This window comes from Aethalodelphis obliquidens, unplaced genomic scaffold (assembly GCF_003676395.1).
Source record: "Aethalodelphis obliquidens isolate GAN/ISIS:26980383/991018 unplaced genomic scaffold, ASM367639v1 scaffold85, whole genome shotgun sequence".
Taxonomy (NCBI): domain Eukaryota; kingdom Metazoa; phylum Chordata; class Mammalia; order Artiodactyla; family Delphinidae; genus Aethalodelphis; species Aethalodelphis obliquidens.
Genome location: NW_020838029.1, coordinates 5,041,567 through 5,054,057, shown reverse-complemented (window position 1 = coordinate 5,054,057; position 12,491 = coordinate 5,041,567). Strand labels below are relative to the sequence as shown.

At 50.9% G+C, this 12,491-nt stretch overlaps 1 long non-coding RNA gene across 2 annotated transcripts in view; it reads left to right on the top strand.

The window, feature by feature from the left end:
- LOC113613128 (uncharacterized) overlaps positions 1 to 8,840 on the top strand; it is a 67,032-nt gene extending 58,192 nt beyond the window's left edge. For both annotated transcript variants that reach the window (XR_003430087.1, XR_003430086.1), the window contains exons 2-3: positions 7,759 to 7,900; positions 8,641 to 8,840. This is a non-coding gene — a long non-coding RNA (uncharacterized LOC113613128). The remainder of the gene's footprint in view (positions 1 to 7,758; positions 7,901 to 8,640) is intronic.
- The last annotated feature ends 3,651 nt before the right edge of the window (positions 8,841 to 12,491 follow it).

The following is a 12,491-nucleotide window of genomic DNA, read 5'->3' as shown; positions in this document are numbered from 1 at the left end:
TGGCTGATTACAATTTCTCTTGCTGCCATGCTCGCCTTTAGTGGCAAAGTGGGAAGGCTGCTGCCCCACTTCGGGCCACCTGCCCCAGTAAGCAGAGAGGAATGCTCAGCTGTCCCTGTTTGCTGATGGGCAGCTGCCAACTCCCCAGGTAAGGCAAGACCAGTATCTCAGACCCTCTATAATGATCCCACCAAGCTCTCCCAGCAGCTCATTTGCCCAGGTACCCAGGCCACCTCATCCCCAAACAGGTGCCCCTGACCCCACCGCCATGTCACTGTTGCCACTCTTTCCGCTCTTAGCCTGCAAGGCCTTTCTTTCTCCCTGGTTTGCAGCTGATTACAATCCAGCCCATCCTTCGAGGCTCAGTCAAAAGTCACTTCCTGGGGCCTCCCTGGTGGCGGAGTGGTTGAGAGTCCGCCTGCCGATGCGGGGGACGCGGGTTCGTGCCCCGGTCTGGGGGGATCCCACGTGCCGCGGAGTGGCTGGGCCCGTGAGCCATAGCCGCTGGGCCTGCGCGTCCGGAGCCTGTGCTCCACAATGGGAGAGGCCACAACAGTGAGAGGCCTGCGTACTGAAAAAAAAAAAAAAAAAAGTCACTTCCTCTTGGAAAACCTTCCCAATTTTTTCAGTAACAGAAAATCATTCCCTCCTCCATTTCCATTTTGTATTTATTTCACTTTGCCTGATATCAGAGGTAGTGCTGGGTTGTGGGTCCAAAATGATTGGCCATTTCATAGAGGTTAACCCCAACTGTTCATCTGCTTCTGCTCCTAGACTGTAGGGACTGCATTGTATTCATTTGCTCACATCCCTCCATGCCCATTGCTTCCCCTCCCCAACAGGGTGTGGAATGATGCTTTGTGTACCAAAGTGTGAAAAGCATGTTTATTGAATTTGTTGAAGAGTCATGATCATAAAATGAAAATATTTGGATGGGCCGTTACCAAAGTCCACTCATACATTTTGTCTCACTTAACCCTCATGATCACTCTATGCAGAAGGTTCTCTTATTTCCCCATTTGAGACACGATGAAGTTACTTGCCCAGGATCATGCAGCCATTGTGACCCAGGATCCCTGCCCTTCCCAGCTATGGTGAGCCTTGGCCTGAGGCCTGAGGGAACTCAAAGTCCTCCCCAGGATTTCTTAACATCCAGGAGGTTTGCTGCTCAGATTCTACCTTCTTTTGTCAGCCCCAAGACCTAGACCCTTCACCCTTTGCCTCCAACATTCTGTCAGGGGAATGACTTGGCCAGAGATGGGAGGGAGTGAGTCTTGAGGAGTCACCTGGCAGTGTGCAGGACCTTCCACCATCTTGGCAACTGCACTTCCTCCTGGCCTTTTTGGAATAACAGACAAAACCTTCAACTGGACCCATTTCTGGGCCCTAAAGACTCGGGGTCTAGCCCAGAGCAGAATTACCAAGGCGACTTCTCAGCAAAGGTGGTCTCCATGCAAGTTCATTTCCAAGCAGCTAAGGAAGCCATATTTTCTTTCTCTTCAAGTATTTCTCCAAACTATGTTGCTTATCTTTCGGGTTATCGAGAGGATTTTAAGTGGCACCTAAATGAAGATTTATATGTCAATAGTGATATATTTATTTTAAGGTTTATTAGGAGAATATGCAACCGGCACACCACAAATGATTTCATGCACAGAATTGCTTAGTATGACACTAAGGAAGATGTTAAAGATTATTTTTCAGAAGTGAGTCCATTTAAGGAAAAACAGCAACTAAATAATGAAACAGGTGGGATGAGGCTATGGCAAAAGTCATGATGGTGGCATGTGGACCACTGGCTTTTGGGAAGTCTTGTATGCTTCCTTCTCACATTCCTGGAAAGACCCAGCCACAGGGCAGCCCTGGGAAGTCTTGCTGGGAGCAATGCTTGGAGGGAACGTGTGGCCAAGGTTGGGCAGTCTGAGGGAGGAGGGCTTATGGACTCAAGTGGACCTGGCTTGCTATCCCAGCTTAACTTATTTTCTAGAAATCTCATTTCCTGCTTGGAGACAGAGTATAGTCTCCAAGAGGGGCTGGACCTCATTCATTTCTGTAGACCCAGCACCTAGTATAATGCCTGGCACATAATAAGTGCTCAATAAATACTAATCAAGTGAATAACTAAGCTTTGAATTTCTTGTTCCTCATGTAAAATGAGAAGAGTACTTCCTACTGTAAAAGACTGTTGTGAGGATGAAATGAAAGAACGTATCTCAAAGCATTTTGCATTGGGCCCAACATAGGGTCATCCTCAATCAGTAGGGTGGGGAGGGACGTTATTTTTTTGCAGCTACTCCGAAGAGCCAGAATGAGCTGGGCCTTGGAGGAGGGAAGGCAGGCAAGGAGAAACTATGGGAAGTATGGGCAAGGCCCTAGAATCTCGGCTCACAGCTGAGTCTGGGGCTTCACTAGACCTGTGCACACGCTCATGTCTTCACACACCCTGAAGGGGACAAGAAGCACTCATCTGTTCAGACCTCGTGCTGAAGACTGGGCCTGGACTGCCTCTCTAAGAGCTCACTCCTCAGAATCTGGTCCAGGTACCAGAGCCAAACTGCCTCAGCCCTGTGGTTTCCCAGGCACGTGAGGGTCATCCCTGTAGCCCCCTCCACTGCCAGATTCCCCAGTGGGTATGAGTTCCTTCACCACATGGCCAGTTGGGCAGGCCTGGCGTTGGTGCCCCCAGAGCAGAAAGCAATGGCTCTCAGACTTTGCTGAAGGAGGCTCTGGAGGGAAAGCAGGTGAGGGGCAAGGAGGCCCCCCCGACAACTGGGAAAGTCAACACCAGCAGCCCCGCCTCAGAGGTTGAAACCCCCCTGTGCCCCAGGAGCACAAGAAGGGTCTGTTTCTGGGGCTAATGCAACAGGTCCTTCTTGGGGTGTGAGGTCTGGCTGTTTCAGGGCATGCAGAACACGAGAGGGGGCCAGCTCCCACAAAGAAAGGGGCCGTGTGCAACAATTTACAGGTACCTCTCATTAGAGACACAGGCAGGGACCTAGAATGTTAGAGCTATAGGCCAATGGTTCCCAAACCCGGCTACATCTGAACCACCACAGAGGCATGTAAAACATACAGACTTTCAGGCCCAGGATAAGCAGAAGGTGGGATGTTCTGGAGTAGATGTTATTTAGCCAAATTTGTAAACTACTGCTATAGTTCACTCTTTTTAAAAAAAAAATGAGATGTAATTCACATACCATAAAATTCACCCTTTTAAAATGTACAGTTCTGTGGTTTTTAGTATGTGCCACCATTACCACTGTCTAATTCCAGAGCATTTTCATCACTCCAAAAAGAAACCTTGTACCCACTAGCAGGCACTCCCCAACACCCCTTACCCACAGCTCCCATCAACCACTGATCTGTCTTCTGTCTCTGTGAGTAGGCCTATTTCGGACACTTCAAATAAGTGGAATCATATAACATGTGCCCTTTTGTATTCGGCCTCTTTCACTTAGGTTTTCAAGGTTCATCTGTGTGGTAGCTTATGTATCAGTGCTTTATTCCTTTTTATTGTCAAATAGTATTCCATTGTCTGGAAATACAGCATTTTGTCTAGTCATTCACCAGTTGATGGACTTTTGGGTTGTTTCTACCTTTTGGGGTATTATGAATACCTTTGCTATGAACCTTCAGGTACAAGTTTTTGTGTGGACACATGCTTTCATTTCTCTTGGGTATGTACCTAGGAGTGGAATTGCTGGGTCACATGGTAACTCTATGTTTAACTTTTTGAGGAACTGACAGACTGGCTGTACCATTTTACATTCCCACCAGCAATGAACAAGCGTTCCGATTTTTCTACCTCCTCACCAACACTTGTTATTTTCCCAGTTGTTGTTTTTTTTGAAACCATAGCCATCTTAGTTGGCATGAAGTGATATCTCCTTGTGTTTTTTTTTTTTTTTTTTTTTTTTTTTTTTTTTTTTTTTTTTTTTTTTGCGGTATGCGGGCCTCTCACTGTTGTGGCCCCTCCCGCCGCGGAGCACAGGCTCCGGACGCGCAGGCTCAGCGGCCATGGCTCACGGGCCCAGCCGCTCCGCGGCATGTGGGATCTTCCCAAACTGGGGCACGAACCCGCATCCCCTGCATTGGCAGGCGGACTCTCAACCACTGCGCCACCAGGGAAGCCCTCCTTGTGGTTTTGATTTGTATTCCCTTCATGACTATGATGTTGAGCATCTCTTCATGGGCTAATGGCCGTCTGTATATCTTCTTTGGAGGAATGTCTACTTCTTTCAACTTTTCTCCTCCATTTTTTAATTGGGTGATTTATCTCTTTATTCTTGAGTTGTAAGGCTTCTTTATACATTCTGGATACTAGACACTCATCAGATATATGATTAGCAAATATTTTCTCCCATTCTTTGGGTGGTCTTTTAACTTTCTTGATAGATGGTTTACTCTGAACTTTCTTTTTACAGATGAAGAGACAGGCTCAGATAGGAAAGGGGTTTGCCTGAAGTCACATTCAATGAGAGTCAATAGCACAAAGCTCTTTCTACTTATCCATACTGGGCACGTAGCGAGGTGGGCTGGGAGGGTGGGGCAAAGCAGTGGCATGGATAATTCAAACCTCAGCCTAGCCTACCAATTGTTTCTATTTGTCTTTGAAATACACAATCCCATTTTTGGTAGATGGTGTCTCCTGATCATTATGTCCTAGTCAAGCAGCTCCTAACATTAGATTACTTTCCTGATAGCCCATCAATACCTAGAGAGAGGAAGTGGCTTGGGATTAAAACTTGCCTGGGGATCATCTACAGAGAACGATCCAGAATCCGTGCCACTGTGCATCGGCAGGCTCTGCTCTGTGGTGCATAATGGCCCACAGAGGGCTGCGAGAGGGCCTCAAGTACCTGAGTAGTGGCTCGGGGACAATGAGGAGCGCTGCAGGACCAAACCACCCCTGGAGGTGTGAATATACCTTTGTGTTCACACTGCACTTTTCACATTTCAACCTCAAAGCAAGAGGAGCCTTTTCCTTTTTCACTTTTTCTTCATGTCAAACGTCAGCAGCTAATGTTAAACTCATGACAGAAATTAACTAAAATTTACACAAGAATATGCATACCTCCTGGCTTAGACATCAGGTAAGGACAATTTTATGAATTACCCCTGTGCTTACACTTCGATTACAAGAGTTCGCTATGATTTTAGGCAATTCTCAACATTTGAGTAAATTCCCAACTTTCTTTGTTTCTGCTCATGTGACAGCTTTTGTAGCTAGCTTGAAAAGGTGGCAGATCTTGTAGCATGGTTATCTATAAAATGAAAGTGAACTTGTTTATGCTTTAAAATTATTTGAGAATATCATGATATTCAATAGCTCTTTCTACAAATGTTTATTGGGGACTCTGTGGGTGTAGGGTCCTCTACTAAGTGCAAGGGCTACCTCAATTTACCTTTCTGGGCCTCAGTTTCCCCCTTTGTAAACTGCAGGGATGTATCAAGTCAGGGTTTTTTAAACTTTTTTTTTCAGTGGCAGAATAATTTTTCTGGACAAAATCTCACCTGGAACTGTAATAAAAAAAAAACAGATCAAGTAGAGCTTTTCTGGGATGGGGGGGCACCCCTTGAATACAGCACCCCACACTCATAGCCATTGGCCCCAGACCCCCTACAGTTCCTTGGAGCAGAGCTAGAAAAGGCCAAGACCAGCAGGGCCCTACCCTCTGTATTGCTGATCCACGTGGCTGGGACTACTCTCAGCTCTTTCTCTCCATCTCCTCCTGACTGGGAGAACGTCCAGGTTGGACCGCACTTAGAGGCCATGCTATATACTGGAGCTGAGCATCCTCTGCTCCTTCCTTCTTGACCAAGTCTCCTCCTCTCCCCTGCTCTCTCCAGACACTAGACACTAGAGGCCTAATCCACCTCCTCTCTCTCCCCAAGCCAGAGGGACCTTGGAGCCCACTGCCTCACCCGCACTGAGGGAGGGCCCACAGGAGGAGGCCAGGAGGGACGATGGAGACAGCGCACTCTGGGTCTCTAGGGCTGATTATTGGTCCCCTCTGCCCTCATCACCTGCTTCAGCCAGACCAGCCTCAGAAGGGGCCCCAGAGGGGAATGAGGTGGGTGGCGGACTTTAATTGGAGACAGGGGTTACTCTTGCTTTATTTTGCTCCCTACCAGCCTTGAAGAGAAATACAGGCATCCTGTAGCCCACAGGGGAAAAAGCAGGGGGAGGGGAGAGGAAGCAGGAAGAGGGTAGAAGCAGGGAGTAAGAACCAAAGTAGGCATTGAGGAGGAATAGGTCCCATTTTCCCGGTATTCTTAGGGGCTGGTCAGCAGCTGATGGGTCTCCAGGCAGGGGCTGAAGGCTAGGGATCGGGTATTGGAAGTATGAATGGGTCTAGAGCCTATTCTTGGGGTCCAGGTGGCCAACTGTCTTCGAAGGCTGGCTCTCAGACCTACACCCTCTCCCCAGCCCACAAATTTCCTCAGCCCACCAGGAAAAGCAGAAGGTGGCTAGGGAATATTCTGCCATTTTCCAGATGGAGAAAAGTGAGGCCCAGGGAGGGGAAAGTACTGGCCATTGGCAACAGAGCCTAGAGCAAGGGCCATTGCCAGCCCAAAGGAATGATGGGGGCGGGGCCGAGGTTGAGCTAAGCCCGTTGGGACTCTAACCGCTGGCTCTTTATTTAGCCTTGGATCTGAAGCAGCTAAACCAATGCAAAAGAAATCCTACAAGTAAAGAGGGTTTCTCTGGTGAGACGCCTCCTTGGGGGCCCTGAAGCCAGGTATGTGAGGACCCACCCTCGAGATTAGCTTAGAGCCCATGAAGCCACTGGGTGGCGCTGTCTCTCCACCCAAGTTACTTAGGGAGGTTTCAGATGCCAGGGCAAAGAAGTCACCCCCATTCATGCCCCATCCTGCCAGGGCCTTAACAAAGGCCGCTTGGGTTAGGGCAGGGAAAACCAGTTTTGACAAAACTCCATATCTCCCCTGGCACGTTGCGGGGGGGTGGGGGGCGGGGGATGGAGGATCCAGATTGGTAGGGCCCAAGAAACCCAAGGGAAGGAACGGGCAGTTGTATTGGGGTCCCAGGGCGCTGCCCCATTTCTCAACAACTCTCGAAGCCGAGAAATTCCAGGTGTCCTAAGCCTCGAAATGTGGGAGAGCAGTTCTTCCCATTTTATAGGCAGATTGAGGCCTGGAGAGTTGAGGGCCTAAAGGGAAGCTGTTTTAGTAGCCTAGGAAGCACCCTCTCCCCAAACTTCTGTTTCAAAGTGAGCCCCTTTTTGGCTGAGGCCAAAGCGGCGACCAGGAGAAGCGGGCTTTAGAAATGCTAATGGCCTGAGTGAGTGGCAGGCGGAGACAATGGAGGAGAGCGCCTTGAATAGGGCGGCGGGGCCTGGGAGCGGGGCTCCCCACGTGGGAGCGGAGTGGGGAAGGGGGCGGGAGGGGGGCGCCAGTTCCCAGCGGAGGGGATCCGAGACAGGGCTAATTGGAAGGGGCTGGAGCTGCGGGGGCAGGAAGGGGGGAGGGGATTACCTGCGGGTCGGCGGCCCACGGGGGCGGGGCTCCCAGGAGGGGGTCCTGCCGGGAGCGGGGATGGGGGTACAGGAGCCCCGGGCCTGGGGTGGGGGCGGGGTGCAGACTCACTGAGCTGGACACCAAGAGATAGAGGGTGGGGAAGCGGGGGGCTGGGGGTCAGAGCAAACCCAGAATTCAGGAAGGGGACAGCAGGTGCCTTGGGAAAGCGTGGAGGGGGACAGGGAAACCATTCCCTCACTTGTTCATTCACTGTCACAGGGTGAAGAGGCTGCTCTCCAGCCCGGCTGCTGGCAGCTGGTTTCCCTGCTCTCCCACTGATTGGTGATGTTCTCATCTGTTAAATCGGAAGAAGAGCATTTGCTTCATAGGATCTCTGGGAAGATTCAAAGAGACAATGCAGGTAAAGTACTTAAGAAAGTGCATGTGTGCTCAGTAATGGCGAGCTCTCATTATTACCCATCCAAGAAATAGCGATTCTGTGCTGGCTGTGAGCCCTGGACTTAGCTTGCTTGCTGTGTGGTGGAGACGTTGGCTGTGGTAAGGGAGAGAGGAAGAGGCTACACCTCGACCCTAGGCTCTGGGCTGAGGAGAATGGGGAGGGGGACGTCCTGGGGTGTGGGCAGCTGAGCCTGTGGGCCACGTGTGAGGCCCCCAGACCTTGCTGGTCCTCAGGGGCTGGGAAACCTGGTTCTTCTGGACCTTTAGCCCCTCCGTGGGAGAGGAGTCCTGGAAAGATGCAGTGTATCTAGGAGTGGTTGCGTGGTGAGAGGCAGGCCCAGGTCCAGGTTGGCATGCTTGTCAGCTTAGGGGGCCTAGCCTCAAACTTACGCTTCTCTAGTAGAAAACCAGAGAAGGAATCACAAGCAAACTCTAGAACAGTGACAATACCAAGTGTCCTAAGCAACCCATTGGGGAGTGAGAAGAAAATATTGCAATATAGAGAGCATTTTATTTCTTTTTACCTCATCCTTTAACAGTTTTGACGTTGGACAGGCAATTTGAAGCCTACATCATCAGTTAGCAAAGTAATACATGTATAGTAAGAACAACATCTATATACTCTGCATCTATGTACTCTGTCCCAGACCCTCACAACCACTTGATGGCAATGAGTAGGACTCCTATCTCCTCTTTCTACAGGGACCACTAAGGCCAAGAGACCTCAAGCCACATACCCAGTGGAAGAGCCAGGATGCATATTCACGGGCTGGCCCCAGAGTCTGTGTTCTTAACCACTACCTTATGTATAAATAAATCCCTGTGGATATATTGTGTTGCTGTGCTCAAAATGCTCTAGTGATGGGAATCCATGATTTAAAAGTGTGGGGACTACCGCCCTGTTAGGGTGTCAGCTCCGGAAGGACCCTTCAAGAGGCTCATGGTGTAGATGGGCACACTGAAGGCCTGAGAGGGGCAGGACATTGTCCCAGATCACACAGCAAGAGAATGCCAGTGCAGGCTACTCATGTGATGTTCTGCCTCCCAGAATTAAAACTCACGACTGTGCAGCCACTCTCACATTCCCCATGCTCCCACACCGCGCCCCCCCCACTTCCCCACGACTCTATTCCTGCTCTCCCATCTTCCTCACCCCCAACAGACGCAAGCAAAGCAGCTGCTACTGGCTTCAGAGGATGGCTTTCCATACTTTGGCCAATTTCCTCACGGTAACCCCTTGGCCCAGGCCCAGGATGGCCACCGTCTGGTGGGAAAGGGGATGGGAGGTCAGGCAGTGGCCATGGAGAGGGGCAGCTCAGGCAGCAGGGGTCCTAAATTCTCCGGGTCTCCCTCAGCCTTTCCTATAAAGGGAGAGAGACCTAGATGGATACAGAGCTATGTAGATACATAACAAAGAGATAGATCGATGCATAGATACACAGTTACTTAGATATAGAGATATGGAGATGCAGAGATATAGAGATACACAGATAGATGTAGAAATTCATAAATACACAGATATTATAGATAGATAGTTACATGGCTATAGACATTACTACATAGCTACATACAAATTCTTAAGATAGAACCATGGAAAATATTCCTATGTAAAAATGTGAATAAAAGCCTTATTAGAAAGTTGAGCTATTTAAAGTAACACAGCAGGATCCTCCCCTTTGGGCTGGAAAGATGTGTTGCCTGCTGAGGACATGGGAATCACAGAATCAGTCACTCTCTCTCTGGCTTTGAACTTCTCTGGTCTCACTCCCCCACAAGGCTCCCACCACCACCACCATGGGCAGCCAACTAGCCTCCGTGCACACCTCTGCACGCCCGGGCCCCTGTGAAGGGCCTCTGCCAGCTCTGAAGTTCTCCCCAGAATTGAGCCGAATGCTCCCAGAGGTGGCTCCCACCCTGGGGGCCCAGCTCTGCTCTCTGGGGCCACCAGAACCCCAGTCTGCTCCCTCTGCCGGGTGGCAGACCTGTAAAGGCAGAGACCGCCTCCCCCAGAGTCTTTTCCTGGCTGCCCAGGTCCTGGAGCCACTGGGGCCCCAGCGGAAGCCTCTCTGCCCAAAGGTGCAGCAGGGAGATGCCTGGTGGCCTGGGCCAGGTCTCACCTAGGGGCGCTCTGGCCTCAGGCGTGTTCCAAGGCCCTGACCCACGCAGCAGGCACAGCTGCCCCTGGGGGCCACTCCCTTGCCTTTGAAGGCATGGGTAGGGTTACAGGGTTAGCTGGGGAATAAGGCTCTTCAGAAACCCCGGAGCTGCTGGAAGAGACAAAGGAGCATGAATCCAGGAGCAGTTCTCTGTCTCAACTTTCTCCCTGCCTCTGGCTTGGTGTGTATATATATATATTTCTATCTCCCCTTTTCACCTGTCTCTGTCTCTCCTCTCTCTCTCTCACTTTCCTTGTCCTCCCCGCTCTGTGTCTCTCTCTTATTTTTCTTTTCTCCTTGACTCTCTTCTCCTCTCTTTCCCCCTCTGATCATGTCTTGGATTTGCTCTTAGCCTTGTTGTTTCTGTCTTGAACTTTGAGAACTTGCACGGATATTGTGGTGAGGAGAGTTGACCAGAGGTCAGACACCCCTGTGGGTCTGTAGTGATCACAACAACGAAAAAATAAACACAGAGAGAGACCCAGGAATAGAATAGCCCCACCCTTCTTTCACTGGTCTGCAATAGCATCTCTCGTGGTTGTCCATCCAGCCTCTACTTACACACCTCTGGGGACGGGGGTCTCACTAGAGCCTGAGATAGCTGTTCTCTTGCAGAACAGCTCAACCTGACAGGAAATCCTTCTCTGAAGTGCACTGAAATCTCTAACCTTGTGGCTGCCATCCGCCGATCCTAACTGTGGTCCTCCGACTCCCTCTGCCTTTTGACAGTCCTTCAGAAGTCTCCCCAAAGAAGTAAGGTCCTTGGGGGCCTGAATCCTCTCAGTGTGGGTTCTCAGAAAAGAACGAGGGGCCTTGCAGCCTAGAGTCGTTGCAACTACTGGGGAGGGCGTTGGTAGGAGTATCAGGAATATCCCAAGGAGGGGCCACTGGTCACAAATGAAGCCCCACCAGACCACATCTGAGAAATTCAGTGTGAGATAAGGTGGGGCGAAATGGAAACTGGCCCAGCCTGAGGAAATAGGGAAGACAGGTAGGGGCTGGAAAGCAGGTGGGGCAGTAGATAGGCCAGCCCATCCCTGCCCGAGACCCAAAGGGCTTGACGAGAGATCCCAGGTGCCCACAGAACTGGGTGGAAGGGAGCCAGAGAGCTGAGAGGCCTGCCTCGGGGGCACACTCAAGGCTGGTTGCCGTAAAGAAAAGGAGGCACAGAGCATTCAGTCAGCCCCCTCATCCCAGGCACCGGGGAACAGCAGGAGTTCCTTTAAGCTACATACCCCCAGGAGAACAGACTGAGGTCGTGAGGTCCTGCCAGCCTAGACGCCTCAGCCTGCATGGAATCAGGCAGGAGTCTGGACTGGCAGACCAGTTCCACACCTACCCCTCAGCTTCCAACAGAGCTGGCATCCCTGGAGCCCCCCGTACAAGATTCTACTCAGGTACTGGCCTCAGGTGCTTTTAAACCCTTTGGGGTGACAGGGGTCTCTTCTATGCCTCAAGCCCTCAAGAGGAGATTACTGGCCTCCCTGGAACTCTTCCCAGCAACCGACCAGGATCCTTCACGCCGCAGCTGCTGCCCTGGCCTACCCTTAGTGGGTTCTGCTGTTTGCTGCACATTCGTGGGTGCCTGCTTCCCCTGTGCCACCAGGCCCTATGCTGCTTTTTGCACACATATCGCCGATGAAAGGGTTAACACCATGTGCCCCACCAGAAGCCCTGCCCCCCGTTCTGGCATCTCCCCTGTACCCCTCAGGCAGCAGGAGTCATATTCCCTAAGGCGGTGCTTGGCAGAGAGGGGCCTGCTCTGCCCGGCTGGCCACATGTCCCTTCCCTCCCCCTCCCCCTCCGTTCCTCAGGCAAGTGTCAGGAAACAGGATCCAAGGAGAAAGCAGGCACCTGTTCCTGAAGTTCCTGACAGGCCTCCTCTTCCCTGCCCCAGCCCCTGGGCCCCCTGGGCCTGATGGGAAAGAAAGGCCTCAGCAGCACAGGCCACCTCTTCCTAGTTGCGTCTTTATTTGGCCTGCCACGTTTGGCCGACCCTGTCATCAGACGAGAAGCTGTAGAATGTAGCTGTGAACAAGCGCAGACTCCATGACCAGGTGGCCACGTAACAGTTTTGTAAACTTGGGCAAGTGACATCGCCTCTGACTCTCAATTTGCTCATCTGTAGAATGGGCATCATAATAGCATCCACCTCATAGGGTTGTTTTGAGGGTTACTTGAGGTAATATACGTATTTAGAATAGTGCCTGAGACATAGTAAACAAACAAACAAGGAAATAAATCATTAAATAAATACCACTCCTGTTTCCTAAGGTCTGCCTCAGGGTTTCCCCAGTTTCTGATCTATCTTGTTGCTCTCCTTGGACAGGCATGGAAACTCTGTCCTTGGCTCCTGCCTTGGCCCCCTCTATCACTGTCTGTCAGTCCCCTAAGGCT